At 40.2% G+C, this 17,739-nt stretch overlaps 1 protein-coding gene across 2 annotated transcripts in view; it reads right to left on the bottom strand.

Annotated features, from left to right (window-relative positions):
• RNF182 (ring finger protein 182) overlaps positions 1–12,147 on the bottom strand; it is a 35,485-nt gene extending 23,338 nt beyond the window's left edge. The window contains exon 1 of one of the 2 annotated variants that reach the window (XM_030265540.4): positions 11,815–12,147. The gene's annotated coding sequence lies outside the window, so the exon portion shown is untranslated. Of the gene's footprint in view, positions 1–1,500; positions 6,895–11,814 lie in introns of those variants that run through there. The other variant, XM_072924169.1, reaches the window with a different exon arrangement.
• Positions 12,148–17,739: the final 5,592 nt, after the last annotated feature.

Here is a 17,739-nt window from a genome sequence, read left to right as displayed (position 1 = left end):
AGATGGCCAAAAAAAGGTACAAGGAGGTTAAGTAAGAGGAAGGGAAGCAATGGAAGTGCCAAGTCAGCTAGGAAAGTGTAGGTTACAAGGCATATGTTACAAGTGACAGGAATCAAATTAAGAAATATTAAGGTACAGACAGAGATGGGAGGTGAGGAAAATGTGTGTTATACGAGAATAAATGATACAAAAATTTGATATTAATCTGAATATGAAAATAAATAGAGTAATGAAATATACCTTCTGTTGCCCACCACACTGATGAGAATGAATGAGGAAAAATAGTAATAGGCTGATACAACACAAAAGTATTTGGGATCAAAATTTAGCACTCATTTTGATACCTAAAATGCCAGTAAAATAGCTACTGTGAAATAGCAAAGAAAAGAGAAAGGAGAAAGCTGTTTTATTTAATTGTACATTTACTACTTGTATTGTCAGACCACCACCATGACAAATGGCTTTGTTCATTTACAGAGAATTATACTAAGGGTAAATGCTGGTGGGGTTCACAGCAGATCCTTCAGTGTTTTTAAAGATACTGTACTTTGTCAGACAAGCAGCAAACCAAAAGCACAACTCCTGGCCTGCGACAGAGCTGACAAATGCGCCTGATTTTGAGTAACAAGCCTTCATTCTGTATGTCCAAAAACATTGCAGCAGAGCTGAATGAGAGAGATTACTTGTGGCTCCAGCCTCATACAATCAGCTTAACACCATAAAGAATGGGACAAGATCAGGTCTGCAAACTGGACAGTTCAGTCTGGGCACTGTATTTTTTTAAGTGGATACATAATCCTCATTGTTTGTGATTGATCCTGTCTCAGCCAACAACTGAGATGGCATTTCAATCCCAAGTCCCTGAAGTTCAGAGGTTTACAACCTTCTGATCAGAAAGATACCCTGAATTAATTTTTTTCAAGTGCAAGATTATTTAAAACTAATTTTTATGCTCAGAAATGCCTTTTTTTTTCTTTTTTTTTTTTACCTAGGTCACTTAAACCCAATTTTAAAAAGCAAAATATGGGTAGTTCAAACAAATGAAGATAAAAGTGTAAGATTTAAGAAATTACCATAAACCTACATGAGACTAATCTTATCACCTGCGAAGTGAAGTTCATGGAACATACTACTGCTTTCAAATGACAGAATTACAGAACAATTTACATTGGAAGGAATCTCTGGAAATCATCTGGTTTAAACCTCACATCCTGAAAAGTCCAGAAGACAATATTGCAGAACTGTGTGCACCAAGAATTTAGAAGAGCTCAATGTGATATGTAGAAGAGCTCCACGATATGCACAGGGAAACAGGTAACCAAAAGTCTGTTCAACACTGATAATGGAGATACAATCCTTGCACAGGATATGCCTCATCCTTGTTTTCAGGCTGGCAAACACGTGCCACTGCTGGATGTGCATTTCTGTTGTCTTCAGGCAACAGCAAACAATCTATTCTTCCCACTCACTTCTGTGAGTCATCAGGCTTTACTCACTGACCTGTCTCCTGAAGTGGGTGTCCCTGGAAGGTCAGATGTGCGCTGTTACCTCGATGACCTCATCTGGGTGCCATTCTCACAGTCCTCCTTGCATGGTTGCTTTGGTCCTTCTACACCCATTCAATCCCATTCTTACCAAGGTGCCCGCTATGACTCTCAACAAAAGAAGAGACAGGTCTGAAGGGCCTTGTCCATTTGAGCATTATGAACCCTCCTGATGCTGGAGGGTTCACAAATCCCCTGCGCAGTGATTCACAGTGAGGAATGTAGTTTTATCTCAACCACCCATGAACCGCACTATCAAATAAAGATAAAATTTATATGGATGTATTTCTACAGGAACATTGATATTTCCAGGTATTTTTCTTTATAATATATTATGTCTTTGATTATTCAGATTTTCAAAAGCAGGTCTAACACACAGTGCATTTTCCAGCAAGTGTTACAAAGGAAGGAGTGTGCTGTTTGACACACTATGCTTCCACACTTATAAATTCATTACTATATATTCAGGAAAATGCATAGATAAAAGCTGAAATTGCAATTTTCAAATTGAAAATGAGCACTAGTATCTCGTCATAAAGGAAACCACATCAGATAGACTATTGTGGCTAGTAACTGTTGTTCAACTGGAATAAAAAACTGCATTTCTGAAAATGCAAAACAAAAAAAGTGGAAATCCGAGGCCAGGTTGGATGGGGCTTTGAACAATCTGGTCTAGTGGACAATGTCACTGACTTTGGCAGGAGGGTTGGAACTAGATGATCTTTGATGTTGCCTCCAAACCAAAACATTCTATGACTCCATGAAAAGTAGCTCAATATATTTCTTTAAACATTCCATAAATAGATTAATGCTTTAATCTACATATAAACAATGCATTGTACATATACAAGATGTATGTGTACAATAATGTTTAACTGGATAATTTTATCTGATATTTGAGTAAAATAATTCAGTCATAGCTGTACTCTACAATGAGTACTTGAAATGGAGTGACACACACATATACACAGACATTCCCTGCCTTTAAGCCCACTTCACCAGAGGATACAAGATGTCTCTATTGAAAAGTTGATTCAAGACTAAAGAAAAGAAAGATTTAACAGAATTAACAGGGAGTTACTTAAATAAAAGAGAAGCTTCATTTAAACAATTTAAAGCCGGGGCACAATGGCATTATCACGATGCTGAGTATTAATTATTATGTTTGCTCTTTCCGGCCTGTCACAATGATGAACAATAATGATAGCACAATGCGAGATATTCACCATTTAGCTAATTCACTCAGTCTAGGCAGGGGATCAAAGATATTTCTATACTGTCTATTCCTTAACAATGGCCCTTTTTGGATCCAGTACAACTGAAAGAAACACAAAAATTGGTGTGACCTGTGTATATCTTCCTTGTCATATCCCAGAGCCTAAAAGCAGGAGCACAACAACCTAACTTCAGTCATTCCAGTGCAGCTGACACTCTGGAGAGGCAGAACAGAGATCCAGGACTCAGTTCCCTTTCTCTCAGACTTATAGCAGACAAAAAAATCAGAGAAAAAAAAAATAAACCAATTTTCATAGACAGCTGGAGCTGTGTGCAAGATGTGAGCTTTGTCAAGTGTCCTCCCTGGAACCAGTGGGTTGAGTTGAACAGACCCCCAATATTTATCCATTTCCTATCAACACAATTCCCTGTGGTTTCCTCATTATCACTTTGCTCATCAGTGAATGTATGATGCTTGCTGTTTGCTGCCTAGGACACTGCATTTCTTTTTGCAAATGGGTGAATAACCATTCATATCTCTGACTAGAGTCTTTCTTTTGCTAGAGATATGCAACTAGATTTGTGTGAGGCAGCTGCTCAGTATTTGTGTGCCAGTCTGAGTGGTCCAGTATGTCATGGTGGACAGATGACGTCAGTTCTGGAGCTGGCAGCACAGGAACTGGGCCACTTCTTAGTGCTATGAATGCTGATAAAGTTGCCTTCCCAAGATTTGTTTCTTCTTTCAGAACAATATGATCTTGCAAAATATGGGTTCAATTTGATTTTTTTTTCCTGCAAGTCTTTCAGATTTAGCCCATTGTCTGAGAGCTCTGAACGCCTTCAGTGTATTCTCTAGAAAATTTGATACAAGCATTGTGGTGTGTCTGATAGTGCAAAGTTAGGTATTATAACAGGCATACTGCCAGAGCAGAAATTTCTTCTCATCCACATGCCAGTGCAGAAATGCCACTTGTAATTAATATTTCTTCCTGAAAGACCCTTATTGTCCATCTTCCCCACCATAAAAAAGCACAAGTCAAAACAAACAAAAATCCCTGCAAACCACTCCAATCCATTGCGACTCAAAACTGATGCCAAACACTATTATCTTCCTCTCTGGAATTTTCTGACAAACCCTACTTGTTGCACTTCCATCTGTTCAGACACTATCTTTTGCACAGCAAAATCTATGTCACTGTGTCTTGTTCATGAAAGTTATTGCTAATATTTTAACAGGAAACAATGAATCTAATCCATCAGCTATATGCATTTCTATAACACAAGAAACACATCTGAATTTTAAATTTTATGAATATACAAACATAAAAGCAAGTGTTCCTTGAAGTCGACCCATATCCACCCTCCAAACATTCCCAGACAAATGCAACTCTTCAAACATGATCAAAGGAACTCTGGACCAGCATTAATAGAGTGATATGAGCCTCACTTTTCAATACAGACAGCCAAATGCTGTTCATTGTATATTTTTTATTTTCTAGTATTTACTATTTCTCATAGCATTATTTTATGCCTCTTTGCTTTTTATCTGTGCTTTGGTTGACAAAGCTAATGTGTGAGCAGCAAAATAAAACATACAGGGTAATTCTTTGAAACAACTTAAAAGAAAAATATGTTTCAATGAGTCTGAATTTCTTGCATGCAGGCAGACTGTAAGCAAAATAAAAGAGGGAAAAAGCTAAGCATAAAGACGTAACACTGTTAAGGAAAATGCAGAGTGATACACTAAAAAGGAGGAGACATCAAATATGTAGCAGAATTGTTTATTACAAGTTACTATTTTACAGTCAGTGGATAGATAATTCTGGTTTGGACACCTGCATAGAATTATGTCCACAACTGCACTTTACTGATCATATTGTGTGAAATTGTTTCTCTTCCTTGAGCAAAAGGCAAAAAAAAGGTTACAGGGATGAATGTGTTTGTAAAGTAATCTGCATCACTGAATGCAGAAAATTTCCACACATGTATCTATGATGTCAATTTATACCCTTGGACTGTCTGGCAAATATAAATATACATGTTCATATATATGCATAATTTAAAATAGTCTAGCTGTCTTGAGAAGGTACCATGTATAAATGTGTGTGCATGCATGTGTGTGTGTTCTAGAACCAGAAAAAAGCTGTTACCCTCTCAAGATACCTACAGAATTTCAAATGCACACACATGCAATATACGACCTATCTGTATAAATGACAAACAGTGAGTGAAGAATCCTGTTAATGTTATTAAAACTGAAAATTAATTATAAGACTGGTACAACTGACATTTCTCTTCATGAATAATTTTACTTTACTGAAACAGAAAATAGGCAGGCCACTTAATTTTTAAAGGGGCATAAAGTTCAGAAGGCTGTTCCATCTATTCATAGCCATATCTGAATATCAAAACTGCACTTAAAAGAGCCCCCCCAGAAAGTTTCTTTCTATGTGTTTTTTTTCTGCCATTCCTCCCTCCTCTCAGTCCCAAAGTCAACGAGAATTCATATTTTAATAAATCTGTGTCAATATGCATTACTGAAGCCTTACATTTACACTGATGAACACACAGAGAACTGTCCTTAGAGTCTAAAAACCACACTTCAACATGAAGCAGATGTGTTAGCCATGTTACAATAAATTCATGAAAAGAATCTTCTTAAATGCTGCCATTAGCACAGCACACTACTTTGGAACAAGCTGTGTTGGGAGGTATACCAGGGGAAGGAAGGGAGATACCACTGCACTCAGTGCTTCTCCATTCCAGGTTTATAAAATGCTTTTAACTTGCCTGTCAGGTAGCATAGTTGTTCAAAGCAGTAATGTAAGAAAGTTTCATTAATCCTTAAGAAACAAATGACACAAAATCTACTAAAAACGTAGTTCACTTGGGATTTTTGTGGGATTTATCAATATGCAATATTATTACTTCAACTTTACATCACCTGCACATCATTTGTTTTCAGTTCTGACTTGCTCTTTCCAAGTCTTGTAAGAGCTGTTTCTCTATTTCCCCGTGAAAAAAAAAAAAAAAAAAAAAAAGCAAGCATCCTTCTTCAGATCCCTGCCAGAGCACACGTACAATCTCCGTATGCTTAAGTTCCACTGATAGTATGCTTCCATGGTTAGGTGTGATCCTATTGTCTTAAGAGGATACTTTATATTATAGGATATGATTTTGCTAAATACAACAATTAAAACAGAAGTGTGGTGCTTCAGAAAGCATTTTGGTGAGCTTCCAGGGACATACCTGCCAGCTGCCAAGCTGGCTTAGAGCTCTAGGCTCAATCTATTCACCCATCCATCACCAAAAGGTCTGAATGACTGATAACAAAAACAGATGATTCATTGTTGGTATGCTTTCTGCTCTCTCTCTGTCCTATGGAAGACATGGCATTTTAAGATTAAGCTTGATATTTAAGGCTCAGAAAAAGTTACAATATAAAGAGGGCAGTTTTTATATTACTGGATAGATACTTGTTCCTAAATTTTAAACCACAAAGAGGGCCAGAAATTAAATTTTTCATTGTTAGCTGATCTTTAAATGAGCAGGTACCCATGCCTATCATCTTGAGTAAAAATACTGTCAGAAGATGCTCTCCCTTTTTGGTCTTTTTAGAGAGATCTGACTAATAAGATAATATTTCTTTTCCATTTACTTAACAAGTGTTATTCAAGGTGTTGACCTTGAATTTAATAGCACAAACATCAGGGACATATCTCAGCGGCCTATTAGAAGGAAAAGACAACTTTAGGTCTGCTGTGGTGATGGCAGAGAATAAAAGAGAAATACATTATCTTGAATCTTGAAAAGCACAGGGAGCATTTCCACCTAACAACTTTGGTCAAGTGATACAAATAAAATGAGAAATGAACAAAAAAAAAAGCTCTTCTCTTTAACATTTAAGTACTTGCTAGCTGCACTGTTAGTGTATCAGATTACTGTAGAAAAAGCTTTGTCTATTCAGGTAAACTGGATATGTAATTTGCACTGTGAATACAGAATCACAGATTGGAAGAGTTTTGGTTGGAATGTACCTTTAAAAGTCACCTACTCCAACCCCCCTGTAATGAGCAGAGACGTAGAGAAGTCACAGAGACAAATGATCTGAGTGTGAGATCTTTGCAACATGAATTCAGCAACATGGGAGGGAAACACAGCTGAGATACCATTACCTTTTGGGCTGTGGTGAAAGTCAAAGATATTTTGCACAGTCACAATGTTCACAATCTATATAGGATTTTGAACAGTTTGGACAGTTTCTCACAGGAACAGTGAGACAGTCACAAAAAATATTCAGCTGAATAAATTTCCTTCAAGGAAAAGCTTAAAAGAGCTCAAATTGTTTAGTTTGTCAGAGGATGAGGCGCAACTTGATTACAGGAATAAGCATCAGCTACAAAAGTGCTCTTTGATTCAGTGGACACAGTAAAATATCTGTAATATACTGAAAGCAAATCCAAGTACTAAAGCATTACAAAACATCAGCATTCCACTGAATATATATATTACAATACAGTTTTAGTCATACAATAACTCATCATTTTCTTCCACAGGAAGCTTCAATGAGTTTGCAGTATAGTCGGCAGTTATTTAGCAAATTTTTTGGTTTATTCTCATCGCATAATTTGTGGCCCTGCAATTCACTCATTGTACCATTTGAACCTAGCACCAAACACAGCACTGTTTATTTTTTGACTTTCATTTAGCTGTCACTTTAACAGCATAGAAGTGTAATTCAGTGAACTGAAAGATACAGGAAGATAAAAGCCCTCATTACACACAGGTTATACAACACTCCACTTGGTGATTCAAACACTACTCAAAATTTCTGCTTAAGATACTCATAAAATTCTAATAGAATAAACAAAATATTTTCAATATTGGTAGAAACATTGATAAGCCTTTTAAAGCTTTTTTGAGAGTTACTTGTAGGAATTGTTTAAAGAGTGGAAAGCCAATATCAGCATGAGTTTTGAGCATGTTGGTTTTCAACAGAAAATACTTCTGTGGAAATACTCCAGGTCTTCCCATCATGTACTGGGAGGGAAATGGCATCTGCAGGTTCTTGGTAAACACCTGCAGTGTTGCTCCTCAGTGGTCAAGCCATACTTTGCACATAAAGATATTCCACAGCAGAAGCTTCAAGGTCAGATGCTTTTTCAAGCAGAGTCTGATCAGGTCACTGCTTGTGAGTCACCAAGGGGGGAATATTTTTTTTCTGTTCACAGGAGAACATCTCCTGCCTGAGTACAGACTGGCTATCCATCTGAAATGGGAGTTTTCTTTCTTTGCCATGCACTGCCTGCCAAGATCAGTTCCCCTGCCTGGAACAACACCTGCCTTGAAACTATTAAGGAAAGGTTTGGGTTTCCTGACAAAGACCTTCTGCCATGGATATTGCCAACACAGCCTTGAAGGCTTACAAAAGGGGGCCTAAAAGAAGCCTTCAGCCCTGAGCTGGGCCATCTGCTGGGAGGAACTGATGTACACAGTCTAACATCAGATTTTCCTGGCTGGGTCTCCACCAGCCTGTCCCAGTCCCACTCCCATCTCAACCTGACTCCTCATACCAGTCCCAGGTAACTCTCCCACCACACCCGCTGACTCCAGGGCTATGTCTGCATCATGGGCTGCACATCAGCTCCCACCTTCTCCCTCACTACACCCCCATACACTGTCAGGTTTCCTTACAGTTATTCTCAAAACCAGATGGTCACACCACTTTCTTTTCTACAAGGCCACCTTTCTGCAAATAACTTGGACAATTCCAAGTTGAAGTCGAAAAGCTGAGAGGTAAGACAGCCTGTCCCTATTCCTTTCTCCAATTTCTGAACTACAACCTGTGGTGGTAATCTTTATAGATGTTACTTTCAAAATGCAATATGTGTCTACAAAACACTGGTGAACCTGAGTCTTTCAGAGAATTACAGCTTTGTAACACTTTGGCTAAATTTCTTGGAAATGACAAGAAAGATGTCAAAATGGATTTGAAGTCTCTGCTCAATGCTTTAGAGATGCTGGAACATCTCAGCTTTTCATGCTATCTGGTCTAAACTTAAAGTGCTGCTGAGTTATTTCAACTTCTACTAAATATTTGTGTCCACTGGTGAGAAAGATAAAATGGGAAAAGGAAAGGTATGTTGAATTATGGCATTTATTATGCCTAAAATGCTGTGCTGCCTCATCTCCGCAGGAAAAAACAATCTGAATGAAACATACAGAATTTGGTTTTAAAAAGTGTAGAGCTGTACTAAGTTAAAAGCTGCACATCTGGTACTTCTTGATTTGTCTTTGCAAATGAATTTTAAACCTAAGGTACATTTTTAAGAGGCCAGAGCTCTTTGCAGCTTATCACAGCACATCACACTTGCAGATGTTTTGTTTTTACTAGAAAGTCACAATTATCTTATGTTACAGTGTGATATATAAGGTACACATCTGGTCATCCTATATTACTGTCAGAACAGTAGTTTATATTGGACAGGCACTGCTTCAGCACACAATGTGTGCAAAGGCCACAAGAGAATTTCCTGAGCTTTACTCTCCAAGGATCCCTAACACTCCTTAGCAACCTTGCGGGGAGAACTGAAATCACAGCCTCTAGGCAGCAGGTGATAAGTCCCTGTATACTTGAAAGAGTTGCTGGCTACAGCAAGCACATGTACATTTCCAGAAAAAAATATTTAACAGCACGTCATCAAACTAGGATATAGATAAAAATATTAAGATTGAACACAGCAAGAGGAATAGTGGCAAGTAGACTCCTGCAGTGGCCTTACATCACGGCACAGAATGCACAGCTTTAGATGATGCTTTTCAAGAAAATTTGACAACAGGCTTCCTATAAACCTATAATGGACTGAGGAGCACCAGAAAGGTGTGAAATGACAGTCTGCGAGACTGTGATCTAATTGCTAGGACTGTTGACCACTAGAAGCTCTTTTGCATGTCAGACTATATTATGGGGTGTATTATCTATACTGAACTACAGAATTCTTTCCTGGTACTGCCTCAATTACTACATTTTTTCCACTAATAAACTTTGTCTAGTGGAGTTTGCAATTGTTCCAGAAGGAACAATTTTGGGACTGACAGGCAGCACAAGCATAAATATTTTGCCTATCCCTTTCACTTTTAAGATACTAAGTTCTGATGCTTCTCATTCTCTGCCATACAGTTATGGGGATAGAAGTGTCCAGGCCCTTATTATGCACAGCTGACCTTTTATTTCCTGCAAGTGCATTCAATTTCAGGTAGTTCACAGTGTGGTCTTGAAATGTTATTTTCCATCATACTAAACTAATCGGAGGGCTACATTTTTACACATTTTATGAACTCAAGAGTTTGCTTTCCTGTGTAGCATGAAAAACAGAGGTCACTCAGAAGGTTATAACTCTTTCAACAAAACAACTGTTGTGACACTTTTGAAAGAAAAGAAGGACAACCACTCATAAACACTGGGAAAACCACTGTATAGCTAAGAAATTATACTTTTTTTTTCTTTGTGTGACTCCTGTTTCTAAAAAACCCCTAGAATTCCAGTCCACATATCAATATGATAATACTGATTTAAATGTTATATTAAGGAAAGTTTAAATTTGATCAATACTCATTTAAAACTTCATTTTATTTATACATCTCTTGCAAGTGAAGCCTGTCTCCATTTTCTTTTCTACTTGTATTCATGGTTGCTGATGAGCTGTATCTTCTCTTTCCACTGTTTTCACATCATTTACTTAAGGTACAGGTAGCTCCAGTTTTCACTCAGCATTTCATTTATATACTTCTCAGACTTCTTCCAGTCAATGCTTAGCCTTTGAGTTTTGATACCCTGATATTACATTATGTATAGTGTTTTCAATCTCAAATAATCTGATATTTAGATTACATATTACTTAAAATGCCAGTCCTTGTCCACCTACTCAGTAACTATGTCCTCAGTCACAGTGTCCTCATCTCACGTACTATTTCTCTTTTCCCTCTTGTTCACAGCCAGGAAGATTCCCATCTTGAACGTGCTGCCGGCTGCATACATGTCACAGCACAATTTTGCTTTGGCCCAGGATCTCGTTTATTTCCTAAATCACTCAGCAATGAACCACAATGACTGCTCCCTAGGACCTCATCATGCGGGGTCAGCCTTCTCTCATCATCAGGAAGTTCCTTTAAATTTTAAACTTCTGTAGAAACCCGTGTCTATTCACACAGACACGGTCATTCGGATGTTATTGATTACAGTCACCACAAGCATTGCTCAGGCTAATGACCTGCTAATGACCTTCCCATCCACTCTGACATTCGTATCGCAGCAGGTGAAGACGGCTTCTTCTTGCCTAACCTTGGATGCCCAAGATAAGCAAACATTTATCATCTCTACCTCCTCAGCCTTCTGACTCGGAAAGCTACAGACTCATTTTACCTAAAACCTTTCCGTACACTTACTCCTAAAAACAAGCAGTAATTGTCTTGTTTACTCTACAACACCAATCCTTTAGATTTCTTCTTTTTAAACTAAGTCGCGCATTTTAAGGCTATTACCCTATTCATCATTACTTTATAAACCTGAAGAGAGGAAACTCTGTAACCCCAAAATTTCCGGGGGGTTCATATTTTTTTTTATAACAACAACAACAACAACAGCGAAATTATTAGTATTACTACGAAGGGGTAACCGTAAGGACGAGGAGCAGCGCTGTCCCCGGCGGAGAGGGACGAGCCGAGCCCCGCGGTCGCCAGCCGGGGCGCGGAGCCCGCCCGTGCCGCCGCCCGGCAGCCGGGGGGTACGGACGGGGGGCAGCCGCCCCGTCCCGGAGCCCGCGGCCGCGCCGGGGCCAGGTCGGGAAGCGGCACCCGGTGCGCACCTGCGGCAGCCCGCCCGCAGCCCTCCCGCTGTCCATCGGCTGCCACAGCCGCCGGCGGACGGGCGGACGGACGGACGGACGGAAACCTCCCCCTTTCCCCACGGCGAGCCCCTGTCCCTCCCGCAGCCGTCCCCCGGCGGCAGCACCGCCTGGCCCCCGGGGCGGGCGGCGGGCATCCCCTCGCCCCGTACCTGTCGCGGTGCCCTCGGCAGAGGCAGCCGCTTCCCCCCGCAGCCCCGGCGCGGCAGCGGGCAGCCGGCTTTGTTACTACTCGGAAGAGCCGCGGCTCAGCGCCGTCGCTATAGAAACTGGCTGCGCCTCGAAGAGACACCGGCGAGTGGCGGGAGGGAGGCGGGAGCCGGGCGGAGGTGTGGGATGAGGAGCGAGCCGTTCATTCAGGAATATCCTGGCCTTTTCCTCCTCCTCCGCCGGCAGCCGGCCCCCGGCACCGCCCAGCACGGCCGGAGGTTGGGAGGGCGCCTCGCCGCCCTCACCTCGACTGCATCCTCGGATTAGGATGCGATCTCTCGGCTCAGAGCATCCCCGTCCCAGCCCTGCCGCCTCCTCAGGGAGACTTGTCCCCAAAACACACACACAGGTACACTCACACTCCGAGAAGGGATCCCAGGGCAGCAGGGACCGAGGGAGCGCCCATGACATTAAATAACCATGGGAGTTGCCGTGCACTGTCGCTGTTGCCCTCCTGCCCTTTTGCAGCTTGTTTGGTCCCAGAGCATCACCACAAAACCCCTACAAAGCCAGGACCAAATTTTTAGCAACAGTTTTTCATTTGGTGAAAGTGGTTTAGCTCCACATCCTCAGGTGTGAACTGCTTTTGTGTGGGAACTTGCTTATGGGACCCCTCTGGATGGTGGCTCATGATCCAAAGGGGTTTTTCTGCGGAGCACTTAGTATTATGCAGCAGGCCCTATGGACTGAGGAGCTGAAGGGCTTGTCCTGTGTGCTGTAAACAGGAAGGGAAGCACAGGTGATTGGAAGGAAGATGAGGGAAAAGCTGAAAATGAATTAGGGTAAAGCAGCCAGGTATGTGGGGGATATCGCTGTGTTTGACATGTTTGAGATTTAGGGTTATCCTGAGTCGGGGGAGTGGCTTGTTTTTCTACAGGGATGCCCATCTTCACATCCTTCTCCCTGCTTGACATGACTGACAAAAGCTGAGGCAGTTCCTCTGTTCTTCTTCCTTTCCTCCTCCTGCATAGAAGGCTCAGCAGCATCAGATTGTTGGATCTATCCTCTTCTAATTTCTCTGCCTTTTCTCTAATTTCTCTGAAACATTCTTATTCTTTCAATAGTAGTAAAGTTGATAAAACATCCTTCAAAGTGCAAGACAGATCTCCCCTTTTCTCTTTCCCTGGTTCACATGGATTGAATTGGACTTTCCAAGTTTGCCACGCAGAAGAAACCTAACATGCAAGGAGCAACTTGAAGGCTGCATTATCCATCTCAGCTACTGCCAAGCTACAGGGGATGACTATTAAGTATCTGCACTGCAAGTCACTGTGAGCTGATGAATCTGTGCCAAGAGCTGCTGGCACACTGCAGAAAACACTCTTTATGAAGAGTTTGCCAAAGACAAGGAAGACCCCCACAGGAGCTCTTCACAAAGCAGCCCAGCTTACAGCAGAGCTGCTGGCGGGCCATCACACAGCCAAAAGACAGTGGCAGCACAAATGAGGGAGAGAGAATGTTTGGTATGAAAGACAGGGGCTCACCACACATTTATCTACCAGATTAGCATGCTAAATACCAATTTGAGAGTTAAAAAAAGAAGAAAAAAAAAGTAATATAAATCCAGTCAGAGCATAGGAGAGGTTATTTTTTTTGTTTGTTTGTTCTACCATATAGTGAATTTGCTTGCTTTGAAGAGAAAAGAGTAACATTAGAAAAGCGAAAGATCTGCAATAGCATAGCATAGGAGAAATTCTGCCTATTTTACCTGATATAAAAGGATGCTCACATCCTTTTAATCACATGGAATATCAATATTCATAATAGATATAGTTTTTAAAAACCTTAAAACCCAAAACCCCTCTAAAAACTGGAAAGCATTCCATAATCTAAGAACTTTTGGAAGAGTGTATAATGCTTTTAAACTTAAGATGCATTTAGAAAAGAAATCTGAGCAATGAAATGTTGCTTAAAGAAATGGTCATTATTTTGACAGGAAGAAAGCAATGATGTTGTTATAATGCATAATTTTTCTTACAAAAAAAAATTCATAGCACTTTCTCCCAGGTGGAAACACATGAAGGGACAGAAAAATGATAGGAAAGGTATGCTTACTATCTGGTCTTCATTAATATAAAGCACCTGAGTACTGATAGCCTTTCATGTGTTCCTAGGGCTTTTAATCTACACACAGGCTTCTAAACACTTCCCTCTCCAGGCTGAAGGTAAAGAATAGCATTTCCACGGGGGCAGTTGAGACAATGAGGTGATATTTTAAAGGATTTGTAGGAAAACTCATTTGGACATGTCTTAGCATTGTGCAGATAGCCATGACTTCTAGATTACTTTTCCTATCAAGCTTGCAATTATATTTTACTCACAGAGAGGAGCCACTTTTGTAGATGGAGATCACCTGTATCTTTAGGAGAGCACTTTAGCCAGGTCATTGTTCTAGTGCTTGTAAAGTGTTTTACTGTGGGGGTTTTGTTGCTTTTTACATTTTTTTAAAACTCTGCTTGAATTTTTAACTGGCTTAATGTCATTTGGCACCTAACTTTTGCAATAGCATTCACAGAGTAGGGCACTAACTGCAACCATGCCAAGTTGTTGCTTGGCAGGCACAATAATTCTATACTTACAGAGAGGGGAATAAAACATACAACTATTAAACCCTTGCGTTGCAGTAATAAATCAGTACTAAACGAACAACAATTGCAGTTTGTAACATTTTAACACTAAGCTATCCTCCCTTTGCATTTTGACATTTTGTCCCTATATGTCCCAGTTTGGCTTAAGGACAATATGTTTAAAATCTACATCTGGAATGCCTTCTGGCAGCAATTTTTAAGGGGAATCTACTTCTTTGGGGTAGGGTGACAAACTTCCCAAAAACAAACACTGAAAAGAATGTGTGCTGATGTGACCATGGCCATCTTCTGACTCAGCAGTGACGTGCGTGTCTTTCTCAGTGCAGCAGATTTTTTCCACTACCTCAGTGTACTGAAGAAATTCACCGTGGGACATTGAACAAGTGTTAACATTCATGTGGAGCGGAGCAGTTTTTGATGGTTTCCCCTCTCTTTCTTAATTTGTCCTCATTCCGAACACCATTCATCCCACCAAACACTTATTCTATTGGCCTATTTGTTCCCTGGAAGCAGAGCAAAGTATCCTTAACCAGGATGAAAACCTTGCATAAAGAATTCTTCAGCTGAAGGAATGAAACACAGTCTTATCACATCATCTGTAAACAAAAGATAGGAGTAAGCTGTGAGAAAACTGAAGGAACAACATTTAATATTGATATTAATTATTATTACTATTATTATTAGGATTGTGTTGCAGCCTCTAGGCTGCACCAACCCCAGGTACTGCTTTCCCACAGAACAAAAATATGGATAATTTCTGCCCTGAGGAGTTTACCTTAGAATTAAATGTTTTTCCTGAGGGCCTGAAATGCCATTAGTTACACATTTGGGTAGTGGCAAGTGCAGTGGTACTTAATTTAATTGCAGTCTTTTAGATATGTAAAATATAAATTTTAAATAATGTAATAATTGTTCTGACAGGAGACAGTGCAAAACCATTTTTCTGTGTCTATAGGCTAGCAGTCCTTTTGGAAATTAGAGAATTTGGAACATGGAAAATGAGCTGAAGTGATAATTGAAGAAAGCAATAAAACATGAATATGCTAAAATAGGGGATGAACTTGTAGACTCTGTCTTTTGCAAAAGGAAAATATGCTTTCTCCAGAGCATTTTTTTTTCTTTACCTTGGGAAGAAATGCATATTTTAAACTATTGCTTGAGATTTCTGGATGTCCTGAAGAGACAAGGCTACAGCAGTACAGAAGGACTGGAGTGCCAAAAGGACACAGGCCTTTCCCAGCTCTGCCGGCTGCTTCTCAGAGGCAGCTCCAGATGGGCAGAGCCACTGCGGCAGTGGCAGTGGCTCAAAGAGGCTTTCAGGGATGAGGGACACAAAAGGTTTTTTGAGGTGAGGAGGGCTTGTTAGTTACCAGGCCCATGGTATATGGGGTATGCTCAGATTCACAATCTTCCTATTTCTCTATATTTTTTTTAACCACATTGCAAAGATGCTGGTGTAAGGAAAACCAAGTATGTATACATATATCCAGAATTGCAGCTGAGGATTTAACAAAATAATTATCAGAGGTTTGTAAAGGCTTCTACCCAAATTTGTGGTGGGAGAGAAAGTACTGTTGAGCATTCAAAACTGTCAGAAAGCAAATATGAACTATGGTGCTGTTGACTTCCAACAGGGCCAGGCTCATGCCCACCCTTCACCATGTGCTGCTGTGCTGAGATACCATGGCCTGGAAATAAAAGCAGCAAAGAAGCCTGCTGAGAAACAGACAACTCGTGGGTTGGGCCATTACAGACATGCCCCAATGTGTTTGTATTCACTGTGCCGGGCAGTGTAGATGCATCCCAAATCTAAACTCCTCATGGCCTCCTGTGACTACGTGTCATCTCAAGGGAGCACCTGAGTTAAAAGGGCTCATTAAGAATATTATCAATCCAGAAAGGGGTAAAACGATGCAGCATCATACAGAATGCACACTATTATTTAATTTTGCTTACTGTTGAAAAGCCTCAGAGACAGCAAAGAGAAGCCTAACCTAAGGAGCTGAATAAACACCATACCAGAAAAAGGGATTAATGTTGGGTTAGCATAACATTGGGTGGCATATTTTGGGTTATTCACGCAACCTACTGTGGCCTTGATCGAGTACAACTGCTCAGAAAAAAATTCCTGGCATTACTGTGGAAAGTTCAGTGTACATCTCTGTTAAACAAAATGCTAGTGGGAAATTAAAAATCAGTCTGGAAACACTGTAATTCCCAAAGGTTGGTTATTTGATATGGCATGAGTTGGTTATTTGATATGGGAACTCATCTACAAAATAGATACAGAAGACACAGAGATCATCTGGAGACAGGCAATGCAAATGATTAGAGGCTGAGAGAAAATTTTGTATCTGGGTGGCATGAAGAAAGGACATGATAGAGCTTTATAGAAAATAATGAATGGTGCAAAGAAGATAAATCCTACATTTCTAGGCACCTTTTTTTCATAATTTACGAACAAGAGTTCGTCCAGTGGAATTAAAAAGATATAAATTTGAAAGGGATGAAAGGAAATACTAGCTATTAAAGTGAAAGCATTCACTGCTACATGAGATTAAATTTGGAGAAAGGACTAGATTGTGTAAAATGTGTGAAGGGATAAAAACGTTAATATTTCAATGCATAAGCCTGTCATAAAGCCAGAGGGACAGGGAAAGACTCATTAACAGAAATTCATCTTCAGGCAAATTATAGAATTTCTTGAAGCTTCTTCTGAAGCATTTACTGCTGATGGTTAAAGGGAGAAGCTATGACAACAAATGATACTAGTTCTCATTTGAGATGCAGATTCATTTTTTTATCCAGGAAAAACTAATATCCTACAACCACAGTCACGCATTTGTGCCCAAGTGAGTATCCTCTCCAACTGCACACTTGGGTGTTTCTTTTTCCAGTTTGCCAAGGACACCATTGCTGGGAAACTGCAAAACGTTCTTTTTAAATTCATTTGCATTAAACTCATTCCCTTCAGAGACTCAGGTATCAAAAGACACATCCATGTGGCAAGTGTAGATCTGTATTTGTATGATCCATGATCTAAGTAATCCTGCAAAGCACCCTCCCATTCCAGTATGAAGACCTGTCAATTACTGGTGCTACTAACTTGCTGTATGGTTCATACTAAACCCAGCTCAGGGGTACATTGAATGTGTGACCGATTAGTGTTTCTTCAAACAGATGCAAACTTACTAGGTGAAAACCAACAGAAGCTAGGTTCTTCAGAGACAGAATATTTCCATTAAAAAAAAAAAAAGTTACAATCCCCAGACAATGAAA

Source organism: Taeniopygia guttata, chromosome 2 (genome assembly GCF_048771995.1).
Source record: "Taeniopygia guttata chromosome 2, bTaeGut7.mat, whole genome shotgun sequence".
NCBI lineage: Eukaryota > Metazoa > Chordata > Aves > Passeriformes > Estrildidae > Taeniopygia > Taeniopygia guttata.
This window is presented reverse-complemented; position numbering and strand designations above follow the sequence as displayed.